The sequence below is a fragment of the Nothoprocta perdicaria genome, unplaced genomic scaffold, assembly GCF_003342845.1.
Source record: "Nothoprocta perdicaria isolate Ctin4 unplaced genomic scaffold, notPer1 scaffold_46, whole genome shotgun sequence".
NCBI lineage: Eukaryota > Metazoa > Chordata > Aves > Tinamiformes > Tinamidae > Nothoprocta > Nothoprocta perdicaria.
This window is the reverse complement of record NW_020455710.1, coordinates 960,614-972,833: the sequence shown is the minus strand read 5'-3', so window position 1 is coordinate 972,833 and position 12,220 is coordinate 960,614. Positions and strand designations below refer to the sequence as shown.

Sequence of the window (12,220 nt, the reverse complement as noted above, 5' to 3'; positions counted from 1 at the left end):
CCTACGTATTCAGCACTCACCTACTCTGAGGGTGCCTCTTTTCTGTTGGTTTGGCAGGATTCATTCTCTGACCACAGCTCAGAACTTTGTTTCTTCATGGGCTCCTGAAATACCCCTCCAAAAGTGAGCTCCAATCATGAGCTTTGGAAAGCATTTTCTTCATTCTGAGAATCACAGCCTTTTCCCCAGGTGACATCTCTCCAGACCGTCCCATTCACTGGCAGAGCTGCAGCGCTCTGTAGGGAGACATAGTGAAGCTTCAAAAACATAACAGCATTATTTAGAGATGTGACCCACTGCAGAAGAGATTTATTTATGCCTGGTCAGTGCACTGTTTATACAGAATTATTTACTAAAAAAAAAAAAAACAACAAAAAAACCAACCTCTTGAAAAATTAAACTGTGTTTCTCAGGCTTTTAATCTCAAGTATTCCCCATGTCTCTTATGGCATCATTTTTTTTCAGTTTTTTTTCCCCCAAACTGCAGTTTTGTTGTGTACCTCCATCAGACTGAGGGCTGTAATCTGCAGTGTGAGTTGGCAAGCGGCCACACGCGGCAGATGGACCTGAGCTCGCGCGTGCACCGAGCTTGGAGCATGTGGCATCGCCTTCCTAACCAGAACGTCAAAACAGCTGCCTGCAAAGGACTCAGGCATCTGCACTGACAAGATCTGCCAGGAGCCCTAAAATTTGGAGCATGGTTTCTGTTTGACTAGTTGGAACAGCTTCATGTGCCCAAAGCTGGGGCGGTGATTTCCAAAGGCTGCCTGATTTACTGGTTTGTAGCATAACGGTCCTGCAGGGTGGCGGTGGTGGTGGTTTATGGTGGGTGCACATCCACCCAGCAGCGTTCACAAAGTGCTAAAGATGCTGAGCAGTCTGATGTGTTTCTGTTACCATTTGGAGCAGTTTCAGAAGTTACTGTCTCTCTCTCAGACGAGATGGAAAAGTAAAAAGCCATTGGAACGAGTGGGAAGTTTCAGAGGATTTAAGGAGAGCAGGTGCAGATATGGCTACTGTGAAAGGAAGTTGAATGTTGGGCAGCAGTCAGCCAGGCTCGAGGGAAGCTCTTACCAGCACATGATGCTTCTGAGCTAACGTGAAGCTGCCACTTCACTCAGGTTCCCTTCCAGGCTACATAACCTTATATGTGGCCTGGTCGGCTTTTGTCCTCCATCATAGGATTGGTTTTAACAGTTGCCCCGCTGTATTTGCTTTTATAGGGGTTTTCTCTTAATGAAAAAAGCACTAGTTGAAGACCTCATTCTATAAAACATTTGAGTCCTCCATTTTATTAATCTAGCACTGCCTGCCTGACCTTTTGTTTTCAGTTACAAATAACTCAGTAAATTTTCTCAGGCATTATGAAGCAGCTGCAATAAAGGCAGAGCACTTGCCCTTTGGAAGAGACAAGAAACCAGCCATTTCTGTCCATAGGTGGATGTTGCTAGTGAAGTTAAAAATGTTTTGAAACCTTCCCCTCAGTAAAAGGGGAAATAATTGCTCTATTTGGGATGGTTTTTTCCCCGTTTTGTAGTGCTTTTACTCTCACTGGCAGAGTGGCATTTAGAATGACAAACATTTTGCTGCTTCTTTCGTTCTGTAAAATATAGGAGATTTCTAAGATGTCTAAAATACAATTTTGCTGAACAATTTTGCATTCATTTTAAATGACCCTCTTGTGATATGTGACAGAGGTTATCAAAATACATGATTTCCTTTTTCCTGTGATGGTCCCTAGTTTTGTAGACTGGGAAGCTGTGGTTTGCAGTAAGACTTGACTAACTTTTGAGATCCATGCGATCATGTTCTGCGGCAGCCCTTACTCCACGTCAACGCAATGGACTCGTGAGCACGATTTCATTAACATATTAAATGTGTCCTTGTAGTGCATCTTTATGTATGGGAGAGATTAGCAGCCCTGTGAGTTTTGGGTGGTTTACTTTACCTTTCCATTCCTGCTTTTCATACATTCCCTGGCTCTGTAAATCTCCTGTCCTGATTTTGATTTCAAATAGGTGTAGAGTGACTTAAATTGGCTTGTATTAAAATGAGGGCTAGCTCAATGCATTGAAGCTACATCAATACGTTGAAGCTAAAACAAACCATTGTTAGGGAAACAAAGTAACCCGAGGGTGCTATTAATTTTAGATTAAGAATGCATCAAAGAATGAAGGCTAATCCATTAAACTAAAATGGATCTGCTATGATTCTAACGTAGATCAATGCCAGAAAATATTAGCAGCGACTAATTGGTTTCACCAAGATCAATCTAAGGGTTGAGAGACGTTCTCCTTGGTTTTGTGGATTTACAGATTTTTTTTTTTTTGCATGTTCTTTGTACAAATTGCATCAGTAACACTGGACATAATCAGCTCCAGACCAAAAAATAATTCATTTTGAGACTCCCTGATGTCTGTGTAGTGATCCCATAAAGACATAGGCCTAGATAATTCATGAAACAAATTCTGAGAAAAGTGATAAAAGGACAGAAATGTTTTTTCTTTGAGTACAGCTCTTTCAGCTACTGTTTCTTGTAACAGCAACAGATCAGCACTGTAAGGAGGGTGGCTTTTAAGCTAGCAATACCCCCCCCCCCTTTTTTTTTTTTTTTTTTTTTTTTTTTTTTTTTTTTTTTTTTAATTATGCATTGCTTTTAACTGGTAGAGGGAATCACTTAGCAAAAGCTGTCCTCATGTGCCTCTGCTCTCGTCTTTAAAGGGAAGGGCCATCACTTGCCATGAAGGGGCTGCAGCCAAGATCCCAAGCTTTGCAGCAATAGCTCCTTTTTTCTTTTTTTGAGAGCGCTATTTTGTTGAAGAAGGCTTTATTTTGTTTTTTTTTCTTTGATTTTTTTGCAATGTGTCCTTTAGGTAGATATTCCCAGCTGATTGCCGTTTAGGAATAACTGGGCACATGGCTTCCAGGGAGCGCTGCCTTACCCTGGGCGCCAATACCTGCTGGCTCGTGTTGGCAGCCGAGAGCCCAGCAGCCAGGCACAGCCTTGGTGGCTCTTTGGGAGGCTCCTTACGTTAGAGAGGGACAGGAGGATTTAAGGATCCTCCTTTCTTGTTCAGCAAAGCCCCTTCCTACTCCTGGAGACACTCACATCGGGTCTTCGTTAAGCTGTGCATGGGAGATGGTCAAGATTGCAGCAGAGCATGGCCAGGCCCACCCAGGTGGACGTGTCACAAGCCACAGTGCTATCAGAGCTACTAACACCCAATAGTCATTTTATTTCAACATACAAATGTGATCTGAAGGCCAGATACGTTGAGCAAGCACTTGACTGTCAAATATGATCAAAAATAGCAGAACTGTGAGGGAATTGAACTGGTATCAACACCCTATGAAGCAGTGCTCATCAGTGCTGTCTCCTTAAGAGAAAGGAGCAGTCTCCACCTGACTCCAATCACCCCAGGTGATGCCACTTGAAACCAATCACCCTGCCTAGGCCTTATAGAAGGTGCCAGCAAGCATACTGAGCTTAGGAGTTGGACATTGAGAAGGGTAGGTGGAGGATTGATGCTGTGGCTTGGACTGGAGGGGGTGGGACATTATTTGTCATGTAGGAAGCCAGCCCTGGGTGAGGAAAGCAGTTTGCAGTGGTGGCCAGCAGATCTGGAGGGCAAAGGCAAAAGCTGGAGTTGAGGCTGCTTGATGGGATGGATGTTCCTGCAAGGTATGTTGGTGGCCTTCCAGGCTTGGTTTTGTGATGCTTTTTTGTGCATGTATTGGTACTTATGCTTGATGCAGTTGATGTTGCTTATTTCTGCTCTGAAGTTGGTTTTTTTAGTGACTTTGTTTTCACATCTTTGTTTTCACATTTCTTACTCTTCTTTTCCTAAAGGTGTCTAGTATAATGCATTTGCTGTTCCCAGACTGTTGCTCTCAGTGGCTTGCGTGTGACTTCAGCATTTGTCTGGGTTGAATTTCATAAGCGATTATGTCCTTTTTTTTTTTTTTTTTTTTTTTTTTTTTTTGATAGGAGCTCCCTCTTTGTGTTTTTGTGTTTCTGTAGCACATGGGTATTTGGATCCTTAGTAAGGGATTTTCAGTCACTGGTGCAACACAGGGAAGCAACAACAGAAATATGTTGCTCACAGAAACTGTGCTTAGTCCTTAGCCAAAAACTGTGTCTGTATTACAGCTCTGTTGGTATTTTCCTTTTCATAAAGTGGCTCTTGAGAGGGGCTGCTTGTGCCAGCCAGTCTGGTGATTGTGGTGAGGGCAGCCCCTGAGGCGCCTGCCTGGGAGGCAGAGCCGCCACGAGGCAGAGCCACCACAAGTGCCACGATGTCCCCTCCTCCTGAGTGCTGAGAGCTGCTTAATATTCCTTGAACTTGAGTGATGAGGCTGTGTGCTTAACAGGGGGAGAGGGGGAAAAAAGTCATCACAGCTGTGGCAGTTATTTCAGTACCTCTTTGATGGAGCTTCTTTAATGGGAGCTTTTGTCTTCCTGGAAGAGCGGCAGTGACTAGGATGGAGTTGTCTGTCGGGTCATTAAGAGGTGTTGTTGACCTTGACTCTATTGTTATTATGCCAATAATTAGTGTGTCACTTGATAGCACTTCACAGTGTAACTGGTTTTGCTGTGATGGAAATGAAGTTGGCTGCTGAAGTAGGTTTCTGCTGCCTTCATGTTTAATGTTGCCCTGTGTGCAGGGAGAGGAGGAGGATTCTTGTCTTTCTGAGCCTCTGCTCGGAGGAATGACTCTAATACCCAGTGGAAATGCTCTGTTAGCAGAGAAAGGCTAATGAAAAAACAAATTTGGGGGTAGAGCAGGAGTCGGAGCTCTGGCAGCTTTCTGAGGCGCGGGGTTGATTAGCCTCTCCCACCCTTATCGCCCATGTAATAACGTTTATTTGCTTCATATAATGCTGCAGCGGAACTTGTGAGTTCGCAGCTAAACACGGGCATATGTGTTTTTCACATATTAATGTCTCCATCTAGTTTTCATGTTGTTAAAATACTGCAAACCTGCTGGGTTGTTGGATTAGATAGAACACAGGATAATAAATCAAAGGAAGTAAACTGTGTGACAGGCATGTAATGAGGAAGCGGGTGATGGCCAGCGTAACGGGAGGGTCAAAATGTAGCCCAGGAGGCAAAGAGAAGAAGGAAACGTGCTGGCTGTGATAATCCGTGCGCACCCTGTACCTGTGTGGCAGTCAGGGACGTTGAAGGGGCCTGGGTGCCTCGTGCTCTCCGCTTAGTCCTGCCCAAGGGTGAACTAGAGGGTTTGAACTCCCAGGACACATAGTGGTGTCAACCTTGAGTAGAAAGGTGAGCTAATTAGTCTTACAAAGACCTAAAAGGTTGCATAGCAAGCAGCGCTCTTGGTCAGAGATAGGATTTTCCCCGTACACGCTCAGGGGAGCGTCTATGTTAAGCTTTGCTCTTACGTGGATTATCTTTCAGATTCTTCATATTTTTTTTTCTGATTGACTTCCTAATGTCTACCATTATCTAAGGGGAAGCCCACCTGAGGGAGAGCTAGGGATGTATATGTACTTCTCTTGAAAATTCCATTGCTTTTTTAACTTGCTTGTGAGAACTGTCTACACAAAGTCCTTCCAAACCTCTGGTTGCTGAGCTCAGCATCTGTCCTCCAGTGTAATGTAAAATGCTTCAGTGAGTGGGACTAGGTGAAGGCTGGAATTTGGGCTATTTATTTATTTATTTATTCTCTTGCCGCCGTCCTACAAAACATTAAGCAGGCAGTTAGAATCGACTTCCCTGTGGGCACTGCAAAATCAGCAGTATTGACTGTGCCATGAACTGGAAATGCTCTTTGCATTAAGTCAGTTACCTGGAGATATCGTTAAGGAAGTTTTGCTGTCTCAAATTATATTTGTTTGTTTTTCAAATGCCATTGTCTGTCTATCCTACCATAACTGGGGGCATTATACGTGTGCTCTAGGTAATACCTGATCACAAGATCTGACAGCCAAAGACCAAGGATTCATGATCTCTAACTCACATTTATGGAAACTGCCTTAGTAGATTCAGTGTTTTCCAAAAGCTGTATGCTTCAGGTGTACAGAAGTATTGATTCTGCACTTGGGCATTTAATATTTTGTATGTATATTTGAATTTTATGGTATCTTAATCTGGGTTATTCTCTATGAATTACTGCACTTGACTATGATGATGACAGACAGTATAGAAACACCTCAGTGGAAAAGCAGCTGCTATATATCCTGCTTTATCCCTGGTCATGTGAATGCTTTATAAATCAGGGAATCTTATTGGAGGGATAGAGATGGAACTCTTCTTTCTCTTCAAATAAAATTTCAAATGCTTGGCAAAAAATTTACTTAACGTGTGGGTTTTAAAGTACTTTTTGCAAATAGAAGTGACCAGGGGCCTCTGGAGCTTTTACTTTATAGCGGTGGAAATGGGAAAGGGACATGAACATAAATTGGGAAAGGACACTTAATTAGAAGAAATCCAACCAGTAGCAAATCGGTCTGAATAATGTATTTTAGCTTTCTTACTTAGATGTCAACTATCATTGAAATTTCATTAAACGTGATTAGTTTATTTTGTCCTTAGTGAAGAGTGCTGATTAACATGGTTATGATAAATATGCATCTGAGTATCATTTTGAAACGCCTGCAAGACCTTAATTATTCTTTAAGACTGAGGTACTGACTGTGCCCTAATAATTTTCCTTAAAGATCTCTTCAAGGGTCTGGCTGATTTCAAAGGTAGGGATTTTTAATGGAAAGAAAGCAGTTTTTGATCAAATTGAGGTGAAACACACACATCGGGGTTATTTAGAGGCCTCAGTCTTGTTCCCAGCCGTGGGTTCTGCGGCCAAATGAGAATCTCCGGCAGGGCACTGGTTAACTGCGACGCATAGGAACAGCTCCGGGAATGTAATCAGCCCTATAGAGAAGAGCATTACCTGTACTTGATGACAAGAAGGAGCAATGTGCTGCAGGCCTCTTAGGCCTTATTTGGGGTCATTGTCTTGTAATCACAATGGAGTGAAGATGGGTCTTAAAAATTATTGTCAAATCCTAAGTGTGTGCCTGTTCTGGTGACTTGCAGTTCATGATCTCCCTGACTATTGACTAGGGCTGTGACTCTCTTGATGACTTCAATCAGGAGGTAAAAATGAGCTTTCTCTGAATCTTTGAAGATTTTTCATTTGAAACTGCTGTTGAGTTTCACCACATAGCAGCTCTAGCAGAAGAGGCATTTTGCATTGCTCTGTGTGTGCTGTGATTCTGCCCCTTTAGGTTATGCTTTCTGCAGCTCTTTGGGCTTCCCGATGAGTTTAATTACAAATTAAGATGCCATTTCTTGATGTAAGAATGGAGTTCAGGTGTGCTAATTAAAAATGGAGTTGGCATAGATGTACAAAGGTGTTTTTCATGGTGTGATTTATTGTTCAAATCTATTGATGTCGGGGTACGTTACCTTTGATGCCTTGACCCAGTCAGCTAATCAAACAACAGCACGCATGTTTTCTAATTCACAAAATTTCCCTTGTGGATACAGATGTTCCTCTAAATCTGAGATGAGTATCAATACAGTCAAAGTGCGGTTCAGGTTTCTGAAATTTATTTTGCAGTGCCAAAATGTCTCAATACTAAGAGTTCTAGGAGCTGTTGGTTGAGGTCTCAAATGATTCATGCTTATTTTGTAATAAAAAGGAGTGTCTTGTATGAATTTTACTATCGGTACCAAAATGGTGCTTTGACCATGTTGTAGCTAGAAAATATTTTCTGTCCTGGCGTTGAGATAATTATAAGCTGAAGAATATATGATGAGTGTGATATTTTTGTCAATCATCCGTCACTGAAGCCTCTTAAAGTTGCAATAATACAAGGGACATGAAAAGCAAAAGGGATGTAAGTGCCTCAACTTACGATGCTAATGAATCCAACGGTCTGCTGGAGTAGCTGTAAATCAAATGTACTGTAGCTATAAAAAGCCCATAAGACACTTGGATGTGATCCTGGCCTGCTTTGGCAATAGAGGAGCTGTGCATACAAATGAGAAGTCGTCCTCGTCGTATTATGGGCTGTAGGTGTGTATTATTGAGGCTGGAAGGACGATATTACAAAGTTGTTTTTGGAAAACTGCGGCAGCTGAACTCCATGTTGGAGCCAATATAGGGCCATTACATTTGAGACAACATTAATATCGGATAAATGGATGAAATGTAGTAAGGGAGGAATATATGGTGATTAGGAATATAAATTAAATTCTGCAGATTACAGGACTCTGTATTTTATCCTCTACATTTTAACTTTTAGTCTGACTTTTTTCTCCTCATAATTTCTTTTACACTTTATTGTTTCTAACTCTTTTCTCCTCAGCTCTTATGCTTATTACACCGATGTCTTGCATACTGAGCTTAACAGAACATTTAAAACAAGGAAAACTCTTGGAATAGATGTTTAAAAATCAATGTACCGTAGGGCTAAACATGAAGGAAGATGGACAGTACTGAGACTGAAGGGACTGCTAGGAGCTCAGCTGAAAAGCAAGTCTTTCAGAAAAATATGCCTAGAGATTCAGGTAATGGTCTGGGACTTGGAAGATCTGCATTCAATTGCTGACCCTCATGGCAAGACTTAATCTTTGTGTCTCTTTTCCCCATCTGTAAAAGCAGAATAGTTTTCCCTTCTCTCTGGCAATTTCTCCATGCACCTTTTTCCCTTTTCTCTCTAAGCCTTTAATCATTTCTAGGTGGCAACAGCTTTTCACACTGCAGTGTGTGTAATTGGCATTCTGGTTGCATTGGTGTCCAGGTGTTAATTGCAGCATTTGCATTGTCGTAACAGCACTTGGGGGTTCCTTTTCGTGATGGCAGTGCTGCTGGTATTGCACCCGTGTCGGAGTGAAAATGAGACTGTCTGGAGCTGATTGTGATTGGGGTGATTGGAGAGCAACCCTAAGGACAAGATCTCATGGAACGAGCCTGTGCATTGGGCCTCGGGCTGCCTCTGTGCCCTGCCTGGCTGTGTCCTTGCTGCTGTGAAATGCACAGACAGGTTAATGTAGATGGGAGAGCTGGGAGGGAGCAGCCGTGCTCCTCTGTCCCCTCGGACCTCATGGCGCTGAGTTAGTGTCAAGGTGCATGGTTGGGGTAGGGGGTGGCAGTGCTGTCCCCTCTGCTTGCCTCTGTCAGGCCTTGCTGGGAGGACGTTTGAGCTGCCCTGCTGCGGTGCAGTACGAGGAGGAGTCTGAGGCTCTGGGTGGCCTCTGCACAGGGGAGGCAGATCCATGGAGGATGCAGTGCTTGTTTTACCCATCGATCCATTTTCACATACCAACTTCTATCCTGTCTGCTGTAGCAACCACCCAGGCTTTGGGCAGTCTTGTCACGGAGTGGCTGTGCTCCTCTTGGAATTGAGGGGGGAAGTTTCCCTTTAGATGCGCCTGCTCCTAAATCATTGATGATCTGTTGATCTTTAAAGCTCAAAGCGTGACTGGTCTGGGAAAAGCTCTTCCTGTGCAATATGTTATATTTACTGTAATGCAATCTACTCCGAGGTTTACCCTTGGTGCTACTCCGAGGTTTACCGATCAGTGTGTATAAATACCTCAAGGGAGGCAGTGAGGAGGAGGGGCCGGCCTGTTTTCAGTGCTGGTCAGCGATAGGACTAGAGGAAACAGCCACAAACTGAAGCATCAGAAGTTTTCCAGGAGCTTAAGAAAACATTTATTAACAGTGAGGGTTACAGAGTCCTAGAACAGGCTGCCCAGAGAGGTTGTGGAGTCTCCTTCTTCTGGAGATGTTTAAAACCCGCTTGGATGCAGCCCTGTGCCACGTGCTCTGGGTGACCCTGCGTGACCTGGGGGGTTGGACTAGATGACCTCTGAGGTCCCTTCCAACCTTAAGAGTTCTATGATTCTATGACCCTTTGCTGTTGGTGTCAGTCAGAGTGGGGGCTCTTTTTTACTGCTTTACTCTCTTTGCAAATAAGGTTATTTTAGTCTTTCTTCTGTAATCTGATTTTTCAGAATTGTCTTGCAGGCAGAGTGGCATGTTCTCCATGCCCCAACCCACCCAACCCTAGCTGATTATTTTTTCAACATATGCAGACAACTAAAACAGCCATTTAAAGTTGCTGCAATGGAATGCTCCATGCATTGATTAGTATGTCAAAAAGTAATTGCTGGAACGTGTTCCTGCTGTATCGGGTAACATGAGACTAATTTGATTTAACCGCCCAGCCTCCCTTTTCCTCAAATTCTGCATTTTGAATCTTTGACTTTTCACACTTGGAAAATGCTAATAGACCAAAGCTTGCACTTTAGCGTAGGGCATGTGGAAATATCAGGCATAATATGCAGGTGATAAATCTGTTGGCTCTTTAACGGCTTTATTGATTTTTGTCTGGTGATATTTCTGTCAAGAAGAGGCATCTGATGCAGCAGCAAGTGGTGCTACATAGAGCCCTAGCAGAAATAATCAGAAGCTCCTTATTGCACTAAGTGTGTTTATGTATTAGGTTACATAGCTTGGTGCTGTCGTCTTCATTAGGTCCGTGTGCTGAAATACCCCCTGGCTTGTGGGGAGGAGGCCACATTGCCAGGCTGTTCACCCACTCCTGCCCTGTGTGCAGCGCCCGCTGTCCTCAGCAGGAGCTCTGTACGTTAACCCTCACGGAACACCAGCCCCCAGGCGAATGGAGCACTCCAGAACTGATACCTCAGGGCCAAATGCTGCTGCATTTACTGTCGTTGAGCTTGTTTTCCTGTTCATTTCCTCCCAGTGGGATTGATGAAGACAGCTGAGAACCACCCTTGAGCAGAGTAGCCAGAAGCAACCACAGGAAAATACATGCAAGGTATGAGCTTTCCAGAGCCCTCTTGGGGCTTTATCTGCTTGCTGTTGGCTCCAACCTGTCAGGACAGGCATTTAACAGCAGCCTTTTAATGTACATTTGATTCCTGTATAACCTTGTCCATGTTCCTGGTGTCACCACGTGTGTGGTGGCTGCAGCCCCAAGGCCACCAGTAGATGGGTGCACGTTGCAGTCCCCATCCTGCAGCCTGGTGGTTCCCACACGCCCATCGTGCTTGACATGGGTCCTGGCTGCAGTTTCTTTCATCCTCCAATGCCCTGCGGACAACATTGTGTTTGTGGGTTACAGTCTATTTGCAGCACTCGCTTTTTCACCTGTTATTAATGGGAATTAACAGATTGGCTCTAATTAGAAAAGTTCTAATTTGGTCTGGATTGTATCTGACAGTGCTTTCTTCAGTGCTTCCTGGGGATTGTTTAACAGGCAATATAAGCTTATCTATTCCTGGCAAATCCATTGATATTATTTACTTCCTGATAGCATTAGTCTCCTGGGCCTCCTTATTTTCATGCTGGAGCTGGCAAGGATGGATACCTGTCATAGCTAACGCACGCAGTAAGGAAAGTGGGAACTTTGCCATTTATCACTAACAGAAACTGTTGAACACAAGACATTTTAATATACATTTTTTTAAAACAAAGCTCTCTTCTGCTACAGTTCATAAAACATTATTAAATAATTTTGAAACTTCATTCTTCACCTGCAAAAAGAAGTCTGAGGCTTGTGGAGGGTGCCTGTAGGCTGTGTTTTCCCCCCAGTCTGAGCCAATGCTTTTCCCTTTCCCTTCCCTCAAACTAAATGTTTCCCTTGCTGGATGATTTGTTTAAATTTTCCTGCTTTGCTTTTGTTTTACTGTGGATCCTCTCCAGTATTCAGCTTGCTAAAGGCATGACAACTGCTCAGTGCTATATAGTTATAGTCAGTGTAATTGCTGTAAATTGGGTGAGAATGGGAATTGCTATGAATAATATGTATTTCTAAAACACAGAAATGCACTAAGAACTAAACAGGAAGGAAAATGGCCTTTGTGGCAATAAAATAAAAAGGTGGCGAGGGGGTAGGGAGGAGAAAACTAACACTGTGAATGTCAAACTGTTCTCAAGCCCTGTTGGTGCCAAAAGGACTTTAGGCCCTGCAAAAGCTCTGCTGTCCCACCTCACGTGCCTGGAATTTCCCCTTGACAGAGTGAGATCCATGGAGCAACAACAGCTTTTGGTAAATACAATAAATGCCTTGTTTTCTTTCTGTAAATAAGCAGATTTTTTTTTTTAGATTAGGAAATAATAGAGAAGTCTAAGTGAACAAAAGCAAATAAGCTAAAGACACAAAATAGGGAGGATGCTTCTGTGGTTCCTGCAGGGACAGGGCGGGAGGTGAGCGCTGC

At 43.4% G+C, this 12,220-nt stretch overlaps 1 long non-coding RNA gene across 1 annotated transcript; it reads left to right on the top strand.

Annotated features, from left to right (window-relative positions):
• The first annotated feature begins 10,781 nt into the window (after window positions 1-10,781).
• Window positions 10,782-11,983, top strand: LOC112953642. The gene is made up of 2 exons (XR_003250592.1): window positions 10,782-10,818; window positions 11,940-11,983. It is a non-coding gene; the product is annotated as an uncharacterized LOC112953642 (long non-coding RNA).
• The last annotated feature ends 237 nt before the right edge of the window (window positions 11,984-12,220 follow it).